A 16,546-nucleotide genomic window follows, 5' to 3' on the forward strand; every position below is an offset into this window, starting at 1 on the left:
TGAGCACTGGAAATGTGACCAGTGCCACTAAGGAACTGAACTTTTAATTCAAAGTTTAACAGCTGCATGTGGCTCATGGCTCCCCTACTGGACGGCTGAGGATCCGGCAACTCCAGACTGCAATCCCGGGGTACTCGCACTTTTTGAGCTACAACTCACAGAACATTTTGTCATTTTGTCAGAAAGACTTCTACCACACAGCTACCTGGTCCCTGCTTCTACAAATCAAGGCTGCCCAGCACCCTCAATCAATTGTTTCTTTATAATTCAAGGCCATTCAAGAAAGAGTTGCCAAACTCCTGCTCTAGGCGGGCACCGCACCAGATGGGGAGGACAGGGGCCTGCCGTGCTTGTCTCTGCCCTCGAGGAGCTCAGGGTCTGGTGGGAGAGGAGACGCATCATACACTAGGGGCCACAGCAGAGAAGACGGGGGCAAGAGCCAGGTTAATACACGGCCTGGGACTGACGCGGCTGGAGGAGTCAGGGGCAAATGCAGAGAGGAGGGGAACTGACGTGGTGTCACCGCACTGGACAGTTTGCAATTTGACGTCCACTGTCGCATTCGTGCCTCGATATAGCTCTATGTGGGAGGCTGGGCCTGGACTGGTTTCTGGTTTTCTGTGCACTGGACCCACATCAGCACATTCTTCCAGAAGTTGCAGTGAGTGTGGGCCACAGCCCCAACCCCCGGGACGTGGAAGCCAAGATCCGCACGGGGAGCGAAGGCAGAGCTGGCTTGGACTCTCCGACCAGTGCTCCCCTGAGTCCTCCACAGCTGCCTCTTGGGAAGGTTCGCTCCGGACCCAGCCAGCCCAGCCAGTGCCCAGAGGTGTTTTCAGTCGAGGACTTGGAAACCAGATGATCCCGAAATCCTCCAAAGGCCCTGTCTTATAAATCTCTAAACTTTCTGGCAGCTCTGACGGGATCTTTGGCCCCCTTACCGGCCACCTGGCCCCCTCCGGAGGCTATGGAAGATCTTCGCTTTAATGACATTTCCCTGTAATCCCTTCAGTTCGATTCTGCACTCTCAGGGCCTGCCACAGTGGCCCACTCTCGCCTGCCCTACTTTTCTTTTCTCTGAACCATTCTCTGATCTCATGGTTGGTTCATTTTGTCCATCTTGGGAGGCATTTCCTGAAGGTACTCCTGGCTGGGGGTCTTTGGGCCTTGAAAGCCCAGACGGTTCCAATCCTTCCATCCCCCCGTGTTAACACCGAGCCCAGGTCCGCAGCCATCGCGTCCCCCTTCCCTCTCCCCTTCGTTCAAAGCCTCCTCTGATTGCTCACAGGGGCTTCGGAGCAAGAGGCAGGGAACACCGCGTTGCAAAGGAACACTTCCTGAGCCCCAGGAGTGGATGGGAGCCCTGACCCGGCCTGGGGGACTACAGAAATATCACGAAGGAGGTGAGTCTTTGGCTGCAACACAGGCCGTGGAGGATACCCAGGAGTCTACCAGGTGGGCAAAGTGGGACGGGCACTGGAGGCAGAAGGAACAGCTGGTACAAAGGCTGGGCAGAGGGACAAGCGTGCCATGCTTGCGGAACTTCGAGAAAGTCTGCACAAGTCAGAGCTGGTATGTGTGCTCCGGGGAAGGAAGGGAGGAGGGAGAGGAGAGACGGCTGAAAACACAGACGCCAGCTCAATCACGAGGGTCCTACAGTGTCAGTTTGGGGAAAGTGGCCCTTACTCTAGGAGCAGGAGACAGGTGGGGCAATCGTCTACCTAGGGCAGGGATCAGGGGACAGCAGATTCGGGAGACATCAAAACTATAAAAGTCAATCAGACTTGGCGCTGATTTGATGTGGGGACGAGGTAGAGGGAGGAGTCAGGGATGACTTGGGGATATATTGTGTACTGAGCTTTTGGCTATAACGGGGGCCGGAAAACTTTTTCATAAAGAGCCAGTGGTACATACTTCAGACTTGCAGGCCATATGGCACTGCAAAGCAACCATAGACAACACATAAATAAATAGGCATGTTCCAACAAAATGTTTTTGTAGGAAAACAGGCTGCCTCTGGGCCATAGTTTGCTGAACCCTGAGATATAAACAACAAAACCATTTCAAGCCAGCTTTAACAATAAAGTGAATTGATTGGTCCATATAATTGAAGAGTCTGGCATTGTGGTGGGCTTCAGGCACAGTTCAATCAGGGTTTCAGCTTCTCAGCCCTGTGATCTTCCATGTATCAACTACATCCTAAGGCTGGCTTCTCTCAGGCATGCAGAACGGCTGTTCCAGACAAAGAGTGCCATCAGGGGCATGAGACAGGACTGCTGTTCGAGCCCAGTCCTAAGAGCTACTTTGATTGGATCGGCTTTTCTCACATGCCCATCCAGGAACCAATCATCGTGCCTGTGGGATGGAACGCACTGACTGGTCTAGCCTGGGTCATGAGCTCTATGCTCTGATTGGCTTAGCCTGGGTGGTGAGCCCTATGCCCTGATTGGCCTAGCCTGTGTTGTGAGCTCTATGACCTGATTGGCTCCCTGAGTCCTGAGCTCCCTCCTCAAGGGAGGGGTAGAGTCAGTTTCCCTAGAACTGTGTGGCTCCCTAATGAAAATCAAGGTCTGGTGGGATGGAAACAGGGAGGTTATGCAAGAGAAATGAAAATGTTTGTTCCCACAAAGACTTATATGTAAATGTTCATAGCAGCATTATTCATAATAGCCCCACACTGGAAACAATCCAAATGCCCATCACCCCGGGAACAGATAAAGAAAACGTGGTATATCCATAAAATGGAATATTACTCAGCACTAGCAAGGAATGGTATGTGCAACAACACAGAGCAACATCAAAACCATTTTGCCGAGTGGATGACGCTAGACACAAAGACTGCATGATACGTGTTCCCATTCATACGAGCTTCCTAGAAAAGGCAAAACCACAGAGACAGAGAGCAGATCGGTGGTTGTCTAAGGCCTGGAGTGGGAGGGGATTTACTGCAAACGGACAAAGGGAACTTTTGGATTGTGGCGTTGGTTACACACTGTATGAATTTATTAAAACTCATTACAGTGAATACTTAAAATAGGTGAATCTTATGGTGTGTACACAACACTTCAATAAAGCTGTCTTTTAAAAAGGCTTATGGTGGTGCGGAGTGGGGAGTGCTGGGTGCAGACACAGGGCCCACTCCAGAGGGGGATGGTGCCACTCGCGAGTCAGGGGACAGAGTGGCAGGGCAGGCCTGCGTGCAAATGCAGAGGGGCAGGAGGTGCTTCCCGGACCTTGGGAATGCTGACCACGAGAGCTTCAGGGAGAGGCCAGGGGTGGAGCTGTGGGTTTGGGGACTGTGGGTGTCCAAAGGGACACTGATGCCATGGAGTCGACAAGTCCCCCAGGGAGAGTGTGGCCTGAGGAAACACTGACAGACAGGACAGAACTCCGTCCTTCCCATTGCCATCCCCGCCCCACCCCTGCTGGCCTCCCGTTTTGTTCTCCACAGTAGTCAAGGGTCAGTGGGGGAAGACAGCAGGCTCTGGAGGGAGCTGCCCTGGATGCCAAACCCACTTCTGCCACTCACTTGCCGGGTAACCTCAAGTGAGCCGCTCCAGCTCTCAGAGCCAGCCAGACAGACGTCATGATGGCCACCTGCCAGAGCTGTGGGGAGGAGCAAACTGGACATTCTACGCAGAGCTGGATCCACTGGAAGCACTTGGCAGGTGCCAGCCTCATGCCCCCTGGCATGAGCCAGCCATCAGAGGCTGCTGCAGCTCACTGCCTCTGCTGGCCCCTCTTGCTCTGTTGGTCCCCAAAACGTTTCTGTTTCTCAGAGCTCTGAATGGCAAAGTGGCAGAACCAGGTTCGACCCAGCTCAGCTCCAGCTCCTGCGACCAGGGTCAGTCTCCAACACAAGGCCTCGGCCTCCCCAGCCGTACAACTGTTGGACCCCTTGTGGCCACCACATGCTGGGTTCTGTAACCAGGTGCTTACAGGAAATGCTTTGACCCTTTATGGTGGAAACAAACAAAAGTCCTCAAAAAAGTCATCAGCAGATAAAAGGATCCCGGGTTGGGAAAAGGGCAGGAGGGGCCTCCAGCCTCACGCCGGGGCCTGGAGGAATGCGCCCGGGCAACAGAGCCAGGACCAGCCCGGATGCAGACTCAGCCACTTTGCAGGGACAGCTGAGGTCACCGTGTGACTCCTGCTGGAGCTGCCTTGTCTCAGTCATCGCAGCGGGACCTGCCACAGGGCGGCGTGGGTAGGGTGGGGTCTTCCTCTCCGAGCCACGGCTGCCAAGTCTGCAAACCCCTCCAGGAAAGCAGCTCTGCGGGCCCAGCTTTCCCCCACCTCCGGCTCTGAGCTCATCAGGACCCCTGCGCCCTGCTCCCGTCTCCCACGGCTCCAGGCCCCCTGGGGCCTCCACAGGCTGCCCCAGCACCTCCATGGGAGATGCCAAAAAGATGACCCACGAGAGTCAGGCTTCTCCATTGAGCACTGCCTGCTTGACCTCTGCACTTGGATGTCTGAAAGATACCCAAGTTCACCGTCTTTCCCTCTTCTCCCCTACCCACTCCTCCCGCAGTTTCCCTGTCCCAGTTGATGGCAACTCCAGGTTTCTTCCCGGAGCAAAAACTTTAGCATCTTCCTGGACTCCTCTCTCTCACCCCACATTCAATCCACAGGCGACCCTGCTGTCCTTGCCTTCAAAACATCTCCAGAATCCAACCACCCCGCCCCACCCCCACCTCTGCCTCGCCTGGGCTTACGGGGCCCACGTGGTCCAGCCTCCGGGCCCCTGTGACCTCCCCTCCCACCACTCGCCCACCACACCATCCTTTGCCCCGCTCCAGCCTCCCCGCTGCTCTTCAGTCACCACCGCTCCCACCCCAGGCCCTTTGCACCACCAGGAGCACTATTCTCTGGCTAACCACACGGCTCCCTCCCTCCCTCACTTCCTTGAGGCTATGTCAGATGTCACCTTCTGAGGCCTTCCCAGACCCAGACCCAGACCCCCATCTCAGCCTGCTCTTCGCCCTGCTTCATTTTGCTGTTAGCATTCGCTGCCACCTGCCACTACAGCACATCACACCCACTGGGCGGCTCGGATGAGCCCCCACCCCTGAAGTCAGCTCCAGGAGGAAAGACATTGTCTCTTTTCTCTACTGGTGCAGAGCTGCAGCCCCCAGCACGGTGACTGGGGCATAGCAGGTGCTCAATGAATATTTGTCGAACAAATGAAAGAATGAGACTTAGCACCCACTCTGCTGCCTGCCATTTGCAAAGTGCTGATGACACACCAGGTCCTGCCCACCCGGCAAAGACAGCATGAAGACAACCGTGATCCCAACAGCAGCGGCAGAAACGGTGCCCCTCACTCCTCTGTGCCTGGCAAGTGGGGCCCCAACTACTCTGTGAGCAGCCTCTCCTATGCCCCCCATTTTACTGAGGAGGAACCGGAAGCCCCGAGAGGTGGGGTGACCTGCGGAAGGTCAGACGGCCAGCACGCCCTGGAGCTGGGATTAAAGCTGAGCTGTGTCTGGGCCGCCACTCTGCTGCCCCAGCAACCCAGCTGCCCTGGCCTGGAATCTCACTCCTCAGGCCTTCGGGATTCCAGAGTGAGGGGCTCACGGTGCTGGCAGGATGGCGTCACCCTGGTGACAGGGACAGCCCTCCCTCCCCCCACTCACCAGCAGCCTCCAGGGGCGGCAGAGGCCTCACAGTCCCGAGGGGAAGGATCAGGCAGTGATGGCCTGTGTCCCCTCTGGCATCTGCAAAGGGGAAACTGAGCCAGGCTGGTCAGCACCACTCAGCACACATCACCTCCCTGCCACCTGCTGTGGGAAGCACTTAGTAATCACCTACTGTGTGCAGAAGCCTGTGCTGATGCTTATTGGAGCAAAGGCTGTCACCATCCACCCCCTCCCCAACTGCCGCCCCGGTGGTACAGAGGGCAAGCCCTTGTGAGCCATCATATCACCTCGTTCTCCCCACAGAAATGACCGATGGCTACTATCAGGCCCATTTTACAGACCAGGAAAGCAAGGCATGGGTTTTTATTAAGCACTTGCAAATCTAGACACCTAAGGAAGCTGAATTCTGAAGCTTAGGAAGGTCAGGGTGGGGCAGGTGCTGGGAGTAGGGGTGCTCCCCGGGGCCAGGAGAATGGATGAAGTCACAGGAGGCCCCCCATCACCCCATCCAGGAGGGACTGCTCTCCCCGCTGCCCAGACACTTGCTCCCACCTCCCGCAGCCCCCTGACACACTCACTGCTGCCTCATTTGTGCCCCACGTCCACAAGGAAACTGTCTCTCCAGCAAACAAGGAGAAACTGGTGCCAAGAGGGGCGCGAGGCCAGCCAGGCCAAAGATCAAGCTGAGCAAAGGGACGAGCCAGGCTTGGCACACGCCAGCCTCCTGCCTCCTGTGCAGATCCCTTTCCTGTCCCCACGGCACCTCCCCCAGAGACATGTCACCTGGGACCCACTGGCTGAAAATGTGGCAACCGTGAGACACTGGTGCAGTCGTGCTCTCGGGGCCCGTGGGGATGAGGGCTGGAAGCAGCACAGCTGTGTGCAGTGGGGCTGCTCTTCCAGGGGCAGGAAGGTGGGGCTGGGCTGGGGAGGCGCACGTGTGGGGCAGGCAGCCCGTCTCCTGGGGATGCGGAGGATGTTGTTCCCCCAGAAATACCTTGGGGAATTTAGTTTCCTAATAAATAGCTATTATTTATTGATGTAATGACCATACACTTTCTTATCCAAACCAACATACTTATAATATTAAAAGGGAAGCTGTCAGTAATTACTCCACAACAGTCTGGGCAAATCATGACATGTGGGTACATTATTTATTGAACAACCTACTATGTGCCAAGATGCCTCCTGGACATTTTATAACCATCAGTCCTTTTTTATCTTCACAATGACCCATGAAAAGGCACTGCAGCCACTCTGGCCTCCTTCCTGTTTCTCTGTTATACCAGGCACACTTCTGCCCCAGGGCCTTTGCACTTGCTGTTCCCGTGGCCTGGAGCCCCCTTCCCACTAATGGCTTGTCCCTTCCTTCATTCAGGTCTCTGCTCAAACATCCCCTCTTCAGACTGCATCCCCTACATCTAAAATATCACATCCACCCTTATCACTCTCTCTACCCCTGATTTGTCTCTCATCATCATATTTTTCACTACATGATGTTATTTATTTGTTTAGTGTCTGTTTCCTCTTCTAGAAAGTAAGCTCTGCGAGAGCAAGGACTTCGCCTATTTTGTTTATAGCTGAGCACAGCACTCAAAAGAGTGGCCATAATTCATAGTAAATGCTTAATAAACATTTGTTGGATAAATGAATGAAGAGTAATGGTCTCCAGTTAGATGAAGAAACAGAGCATGGCAGTCGTTGCTAACTGTCCCCCAATATCTTTTCTTGAACTCCCGAATTTTAGCTGGGCACTTGGCCATCCAGGAAAAAAGTCTACATTTCCCTGTCTCCTCTGCAGACAGGTGTGGCCATATGACCACGTTCTTGGTAGAGGATATAAACCAAAGTCTTATGTGCAATTTCCAGGAAAGTCAACGTCGGAGGTCATATGTGTAATTGCTGCTGGCTGGGATGTGGGTGTGATGGCTGGAGCTGGAGCAGTCATCAAGAATTATGAGGTGACACTCCATTACATGGAAGACACAGTAACCAGATAGGAGTCTAGGTTCTGGATGATCATGGAGCCACCAATATGGCCCTGAACCAACAACCCAGACTCATCTGTGGAAGAGAAATAAATTTCCATCCTGCTTAAGACACTGTTATTTTGGGGTTTCCTGTCACTTGGAGCCAGAGTCCCAAAGCTTTTCCGTGAAAGTGCCAAAATTCAAACCCTGGCCATCAAGCATGTGCAAGCAGGAACTGTGTCTATCTCATCTCCACGGCACCCCAAGGCTAGTACAGGACCTGGCCCATGGTAGGTGCTCAACAAATATTAGTTGAATGATTTAACAAACAAGCAAATGACTACTGAGTCTCTTGGCCTGGGCTGACGCTGGTACTCAGGGCCCCACGATCTGGCCCCATGTGCCCCTGACTCCTCTCTCACTGCGCCTTCTATATATACTTGAGAGTTCATCTCTCCTTCCTCTGAGCACCAAAGGCTCTGCTTCTTATGTGATAGTATCATACAACCTTGTCAAATCCACAGACGCAGGGGATCAGCCTCTCCCAAACGACCCCCTGGGCCGAGCCCTGGCTAGGAGCTGGGCAGATGTTGCAGATGGGCCGGGCTCAGTCCTCCTTCAGGCTCTGCCCCCAGGAGATCTGGGAGTTCTGTGCCAATGCATCTCCCCTGCCAGACGGAGCACTCCGAGGGCAGGGACAGTGCCCAGCATGGGGACTGGCACAGACAAGGCTTAAGGAAAGAGGCAAAGATGGGAAATGCCAACACCACACGCTGTGGGGTGAGGGACTTGGCAATGTGCTCCCAAACTTCCCTGCTGTGCTCCCCGAGTTTCCACCATTGCAGTCTGTGCCTCGGGCTAATGTACCGAAAGCCTCTGCTGTAAGAAACCCCTCCTCCACTGTCCGGGACCCCCGCTTCTACCACAGTCAACTCATTTTTGGCCACTGTGACTTCAGCATGGAATCGTTTCATACGCAGCAGATTTGAAGGCTAGGGTGTGGCTAGGCTAAGATGAGAGAAGCGGATGGGAAAACTGGGCCAGGGGGGCAGGATGGGTTAAAATTGGGTCTGGGGTAGAACAAATGGGTCGTAAAACCCTCAAGTGATGGAGGGAAACAGAGAAAGGAAGTAAAGGGGCTTGTATAAGATGCAGCATTCAAGGCGCTTGACAATCCAGATAAACCCCACTCACTTCTCCGCATACATCATCTACGAGCTCATCCCACACCACACACCAGGCACAACCTGTTTCTCCTGCCTGCACCACTTTGGGGGTTCTACTCCCCCATCCACAAAGCCATCCGCCAGTCTCAGGTGGGCAGCATCCTCCCCGCTCTTCAAGGCCTGGCTGAAACACCACTGCCTCCAGGAGGCCTTCCCTGATGGCTCCTCCCTGGGCCCAGCACCTTGCTCAGGCTTCCAGTGCCTGTCTCATCGAGGCCTGAGTTCCTGCTGAGAATGAGGGGGGCTGTCTCATCAGCACAGTCAGCCCAAGGGCTGCAGAACAGTCTTCACCGAATCCCTCGAGGCAGCCACAAAAGCCTCTGGCCACTGACAAGCATGAGGTGCCCGAGACCATCCGACCCTGGGCTCTGCCCATAGAGGTTGGATTCTGGCTCCTTCAAGTGGTCTTGGCAGGGCCAGGAGTCTGCATCATCAATTCCCTCCAAGGGATGCCAATGCACGCTAAATTGCAAGGCCTCTGGCAAGGCAGGTAAGAGGTAAATATCTGCTGGAATGAAAACAGGGTAGTTGGGTGAGGAGGAGGCTGCCCCTGCTGCCCTGAAGAAAAGCCCTTATGGTGGGGCTGGCGGGAGGATTCTGCTCTTTCATTCGACAAATATTTACTGGGCACCCGACGATGGGTAACTGTAATAATAGCTGACTTGGCTGTACGCTCGCCTTGGGCAAGGCTCGGGCTGGTACCATCTGAGTCACTCTTCAAAACAAGCCTACGAGGCAATGGTGTCGTTCTCCCATTTCACAGATGAGCCTGAGGCTCAGAGAGGAGAAGTGACTTGACCAAGGTCTCACAGCCAGTAAGTGGCAGAGCTGGGGTCTGAACTCAGGCTAGCTGGCCCCAGGGTCCACACTCCATTCACCGCCGTCTGCACCAGACCCTGGGATACGATCGTGAACAAAGGGCCCTGGCTCTGGATTGTCTGCCAGGGTGGAAGAGACACCGCACACAGAAACAACACATACTTTCAAATTACGGCGCATGCGAGGAAGGAGAAGAAGTGATTCCTCCAGATGCCAATCGTGGGAGCACCTACTGCAGGTCTCCCTGAGCACGGCCCTTTGCCTCAGTTTTCTCATCTATAGAATGGAGCAGCAGGGCCAGATGATACCCACCACCCTTCCAGCTAGGACATCCCAGGAATCCAGCCTTCTTTTTTCTGGGCCTCAGTTTCCCCATTTGTAGAGAGGACTGGAGGGAGAGCAGAGCCAGTGGTGACCCCAGGTCCCAGGTCCCTGGGGTTCCCAAGGCCATGTCGGCCTGGGGTTCCTGGAGCAGTGTCTTTGGGAATGCATGTTCCCCCCATTTTCATGGGATGTCAAGGCCCAGGAGGGGTGTGGCGATGCTGGGACCTAGAAGTGGGACCCTGGCTCCTCCCCTCCCAGGAGGAAGAGCCTCTGTGTCCAGTGGACTCACTGTGCCAGGGGAAGGGGGACCCTTGGCTTTGCTGGCTCATCCAGGCCCCTGCTGCCTCCACATGGCGAGGATGAGGTGGAGGGTCTCATCCCACTGAAAAGGACCTGCCCCCCAGGGCCCCGGGGCCAAGCTGAGGCCCAGGTCCGCCGGGCGCTGTCCACGGTGCTGAAACCCCGGCCAGCCCTCCAAGACTGGGTTCCCCTTGGAAATACTTCCAAGAGCAGGCTCCGCACCTCGCCCTGGCTGGGGGTTGGGAATGGAGCAAGGAAGATTAGTACTTGGGGACAGTAGGGAGCCATGCTTCCCAGCAGTGTGATCTCAGGCCGGCTCTTCTCTCTGTGCCTCAGTTCCCTCAAATGTAAACTGGGGACAACAACCATATGTCCTCCTGGGTCTGTGGTGAAGAGTAGACCCAGATGCAGTACACGGTGGATGGAGGGGCCCAGGGAACATGGGCTATTACTGTTAGATTGTGGACTTGCTATTTCGGGAGGCTAACTTTGCTTGAGTGCTTACTGTGTGCCTGGTCTTCCAAGAGCTTTACCTGCTTCTACCCCCAGCAGTCTAGTAAAGCAAGTACTAAAATGAGGACAAGAATACAGATGAACATTCTGAGGCTCAGAGAGGTAAAGTTAGCTGCCAAAGATCACACAGCTAGTGAAGCAGGGAGCAGAGATTCAGGCCAGTTAACCTTTGAAATCACAGAATCTATCCCACCCACTCCCACTGTCCACACTGAGGAACTATAAGGACCAGAAAGGGACCAGACTTACCACGAGTCACCCAGAAAACCCAGGCTTCTACCTCCCAGCACAGACCTCTTTCTTCCCACCACTCCATGCCAGGCTCCCCCGGCAAGGTGAACCCGTGCGGCCAGGACAACACGGCCAGGCAGGCGGCTCCCTGTCCCCTGCTGGAGGGTCCTCTGTCAAAGCAGAGACATGAAGCGGCCCAGAGACAATGTGTGTCATCTGCAGCCACAGGCCATCAGCCACTCGGGGCCCTCCAGTGCCCTTGCCAGCAGGCATCTGAGCGCCAGGGAGAGAGAGGGTGGTGCCAGAGCAGCACTGCTGGGGCCCCTCCAGCTCTGGCCTGGTTTCCCAGCAAGAAGAAGGCCCAGACATGCACCCAAGCTGCTCCTGTCCCAAATTTCCTGCTGAGTGGAGCATGTGCACGCACACATGCACACACAGATACTGTTGGAATTAACCAGCGGGGGTGGGAAGAGGGTCCTGGCAGCCCCCAAATCCAATTCTTCCCCTTGAGGAGGTGCAGCCTTGACCTCTGCGGGGCATGGGGGCAAGCAGGGCATTAGAAGTGGTGGCGTCCAGAAACCTGGCCTCCCCTCCCAGCCCTGCTCCTTCACGCTGGGTGACCTTGAGCACGTTATAAAGTTGGTCTGACATGCTGACCAAACAAGGTTCCTGGCCCTGGTGTGGGGTATCAAGGGATCATGGTTTCGAGACATTAGAATTGGTCACTGCCCAGAGAGGGATGAGTGGCTGAAATTAGAATCCCAGGGACAAAACCCAGCTCCTGGGGTTGAGTCCTCCTTGGCCACCCTGGGCCCAAGCCACGATGTCTGCAGCAGCCGTCTTCCCAGGCCCCCTGCTTCTTGCACGCCCCTCAATGCCATTTTCACGGGTGCCGAAGAGGTCTTTGTAAGATGTAAAACGCAGCTCTGGCAGCCCCGGGGGCTTGCCAGTGCACACAGGAAAAGACCCAAACCCCACTGAGGCCCAGAAGGCCCCTCAGGTCTGGTCAGTCTCCGCCCCTTCCCCTCCCCCAGCCCTGAGCCACCCTGCACTCCCTGCCCCTCCCCGAACACGCCAGCCTCTGTCCCAGCTCCAAGCGCGTGGCCTCGCTGGTCCCACCACCGGCCCTCTCCTCCAACATTCACACAATTGGCTCCTTCTCATGCCTCCGGGTTCAGCACAAATGCTACCTCCTCTCAGGGGCCTTCCCTAGCCACCCTGAAGTCTGAGATGCCTCCCAGCACTGGACACTAGCTCTGGCTCTCGGTTTCTGCTGCCAATCAGGGGAAGAAGCATCTCTACTGGCGCAGGACAGGGGTACAAAATGTGTTTGCCAGGCGGCTGGTGTGTGACTCTCTCAGGCTGCAAGCAGCAGAGTAACGTGTCCTGACATTAAAGAACTCCTCTGCTGAGTGGCCCTGGGCATGTCACCTGCCCTCTGTGGGCCTCAGTTTCCCATGACCCTATGGCAGAGGAGCCAGTCTCCGAGCCCTTCACGTTGGCCAAGGCTACCTCCATCAAGGCCCCACCCTGCGCTGACCCATTTTTCTGAGGCTTCTCTGAGCTCAGACAGTAGCTCCCGGCAGGCCCAACCCCATAAATCACAGCTGATGATTCCACTGAGTGGGGCGGCTGCCGGCGCCCAGGCGTTTTGTGGCCATTAATCAACATCGGTAGTACTGAGGCTGTCGCAGGTCCTTGGCGGGAGCTGGGCCTGGCCTTCAGGACCGGGAACCTGCTGGGCTGAGGCCTCCAGCCACCAACACCCTGACAGGCCCCCGCCCAGACACACTCACCTGCCCACCTTGCCTATCCACCCCAGCCCATCCAGTCAAGAAACGCCCCCATTACTCTCTCCGGAGGCACCCCCTTGGCCTTCCAGTCCTCACAATGGTACGAAGAGACAGGAGCCATCCTGCACCCCACTTTACCAAAGAGGAGTCTGAGGCACAGAGAGGAGGAGTGATGTGCCCAAGGTCACAGCAAGTGTGTGGCAGCCCCTGGCTCTGAGGCTTCTGACCTTTGGCCCCTCACTGGGGAGACCCCAGCCCAGGGAGAGGGCGTAGGGGGCTGAGCTACTGCCCAGCTCTGTCCAACCCCAGGAAGACCCCAACAGGCTGCTGTGCCTGTGTTCACAGGCCCCTCCTCGGACCTTCGGGGTCTGGTCCAGCCGCCAGGGGCTCCTGGGAAATTAAACCTCTAGTCCCCGGCGCCCCGATCCTGCGGACGGCCTCCGACCTCCCTCTGCAATCTGCTCGAGGAAATTGAATGGGGTGTCCCCGGGGAGCTGGGCCTGTACTGCCAGCCCTCAGGAAGGCGGGGACTGTCGTGGTGCCCGCTGGGTGCTGAGGATGAAGCCCCAGCAGTGTCAGGAAAATGCTGGAAGGCAGAAGCAGGGGTGACAGACCCAGCTCTTCCCCCAGTGTCTGGGCGACTCTGGGAGAGACCTGTTCTCCCATCTGTTCACACACCAAATATTTACCAAGTGCCGACTGTGTGCACTCAGGCCGAGGGCTGAGGGGGGCGGCAGCCTGTGTCCTGCCTGAGTGCAGACACCGGGCGCTCAGACACCCCTCCTTCCTGCGCCTCGTTTCCTCATCTCCAAGACAGAATGACAGAACTGTGCCTCTGCCAAGGGCTGCTGTGGGATCAAAGGCCTGCGGAGGGGTCGCACGGTGCCTGGCACACGGTGCGTACTCTGCAAGCGCCAGGTGTCACTGTCGTTGTCGTTATATGCCAGGCACTCTGCTAGGGGCCAGGCTGGAGCAGTCACTAAGACAGATGAGGACTCCGAGCTCCTGGCAAGGGGGAGAGACAAAACTGGCAAAACAATTGTATGTCGTGATAAGTGTCCCAAGCGCCTGGGACAGAGAAAACCGAGGGCCAAGACAGGGGTCGCAGAAGGCCCCCCTGGAAAGGACACGCGAGCTGAGAGTCCTGATGGATAAGAAGAACCGGGGGGACATTCTGGGCGGGGTGACGGCCCGGCACAGGCCCTGAGGGACGCAGCAGCTTGGCAAGTGGCTAAGGACCTGAAAAGAGGGCAGCACAGTCAGGGGGAGTGAGCAGAGGGAGAATGTTCCCTCTCCAGGCCTCAATTTCCCTCTCCATACAATGGGAGCCATGGAAGTGCCTCCCAGCTCTCCTGGGAGCCACCACCGCCCTGTTTGCACCAGGAGGGGCCTGGGGAGAGGTGGAAGGCGCTCAGGGAGACCTGGCCCAGCTTGCTGGCATGTGACCTTGGCCATGTCTCCTTCCCTTTGGGGCTGACTCAAAGCTACCAGTGGTGCCTGACTCACTACTTTAGTGACAGCTAATTATGCCACCCCCTCCACCCCGACTACAGCACCTGCATCGAAGCTTTCTGGCTCCCCACAGCCCCCCGAGGGGCCTGAGCTGCAAGGACCTCCGGGGTCTCAGCTGGGAGGTAGGAGGGTTGCCCTGTCTAGGAAGCAGCTTCTCCCCCTCTTCTCACACTCAGCCCTGACCCCCAGAGACTCACAGCCAGCAGGTGGGAAGGGCTGGAGGCCACACCAACACCTGACCTGATACGGCCATTTCTGTGCCACAGGTATCAAGGTGCCACGAGGCCAGTGGAGACCCTGACCTAGGCTGGGGGCATGTGGCCAGGGGCGCCGGCATGGGCTGGTGATGGCGGGAAACCCCTGGTGGCTTCCTCCTGAGCCGCCCCGCTGCCCACCACCCTGTGCACTTGGGGGGGTGAGGCACTCCCCAGAAACAGCACGTGCACGGTGGGCCAGGGCGGCACCTCAGTGTGTGTGTGTACGCGTCAGGGACATCCCCGTCCTCACCATCCCCACCTCCAGAACAGCCAGAATCTCCCCGAGAGAGAGGGAGGGCACCCAGGGACCGTTCAGCAGCCAGGAGAAAGGAGGCGCCGATGTTGGGATGTGGGTCCCCCAGCCCACTCTGCCTGGGGCTCTGCGCCCAGAAGGAGAGGGCGTTGGGGACTTAGGCCTCCCTCTCTCACAGAAGGGAAACATCAAAACCTCCAGACCCGGCCGGGCGCGGTGGCTCAGTCCTGTAATCCTAGCACTCTGGGAGGCCGAGGCGGGCGGATTGTTTGAGCTCAGGAGTTCGAGACCAGCCTGAGCAAGAGCGAGACCCCCGTCTCTACTAAAATTAGAAAGAAATTAATTGGACAACTAAAAATATACAGAAAAAATTAGCCAGGCATGGTGGCGCATGCCTGTAGTCCCAGCTACTCGGGAGGCTGAGGCAGGAGGATCGCTTGAGCCCAGGAGTGTGAGGTTGCTGTGAGCTAGGCTGACGCCACGGCACTCACTCTAGCCCAGGCAACAGAGCGAGACTCTGTCTCAAAAAAAAAAAAAAACCTCCAGACCCCACAGGGTTGATTAGCATATTCAAGTGGGCTGCCACGGTCATGAATATGCTAATCGACACCCCTGGCTACCTCAGGCCCAGCTCTGCTGCTGCCGCAGGCCCCCACCTCACTCCGCCTCAACTGCCTGTCCTGGAATCCAGGCTCTTGCCAGAGGTCTGAGGGTCAGACCCTCTGGGATCGCCCCTCACCGGCCCTTCCCACCCTGACACCTTTGCCAGAGTTGTGCCCTGCTCCAGCCATGCCAGCCTTCAGCTCCGCAGGAAGCTTCCCTCACAGTCCACCCCAAACGCCACCACGTGGCCCCTGCAGAGTGTGTGCGCCTCGCACCCCCACATCCACGTGGCCCCCCAGCCTCCCTCACAGCCTCCCTCACTCAGGGGTCAGTGAGCACATCAAAACGCACACTGGACCACATTAGCTCCTGCCTAAAACCCTCCACGGCTCCCTACTGCTCTGGAGATAAAGTCTGCAAAGTCTCCTGTGGTGGCCTCTGAGTCCCCGCCCCCTCTGTCTCATCCCCATGGCTCCTGCTCCCCAGTGTGCTCCAGGCCTTCACGCTTGCCCAGTTCCCTCCTGCCTTTGCCATGCTGTTCCCCCTGCCTGGAATGCCCTTCCCTCCCTCTTCATCTGGGTAGCTGTCACTCACTGCTCAAGGTTTAGATCAAATGACACTTCCCCGGACTAGGTTGGGACTCTCCACTTTATTACACAGTTGAATTTATTTATTTTTGTGGTCGCTTAATGACTCCCCTACTGGACTGGGAGCTCCCTGAGGGGAGAGGCCAGTCTGCACAAGGCCTTACACACAGGCGGCACTCAATGAATGCTTACTAAATGAACGAATGGTGGTTTTTACTATCATTCCAGCAGTTTCCAGTTGGGCCTTCCTGCCTCCCCCTTGCACTCACTAGCCCAGCTCTCAGCAGGCAGGGCTCCCACGCGTGTCCAGCAGGGCACACACAGCTTAAGAAGCCCCCGACCCGGCCCTCCCAGCCTCCTGGACGGCCAAGGACCACGAGGCTCAGAGGTCTAAGCCGCTCGCCCACACCTCTTTACCTGGACTGCCCTTCCCTCCTACGCCAACTGCCCAGGGCACTGCTCACCCCCCACGCCTCACACCTGGACTGCCTTCCCTGCACCTCCCCGCGCATCCTCGCC

Source organism: Propithecus coquereli, unplaced genomic scaffold (genome assembly GCF_000956105.1).
Source record: "Propithecus coquereli isolate 6110/MARCELLA unplaced genomic scaffold, Pcoq_1.0 Scaffold122, whole genome shotgun sequence".
Taxonomy (NCBI): domain Eukaryota; kingdom Metazoa; phylum Chordata; class Mammalia; order Primates; family Indriidae; genus Propithecus; species Propithecus coquereli.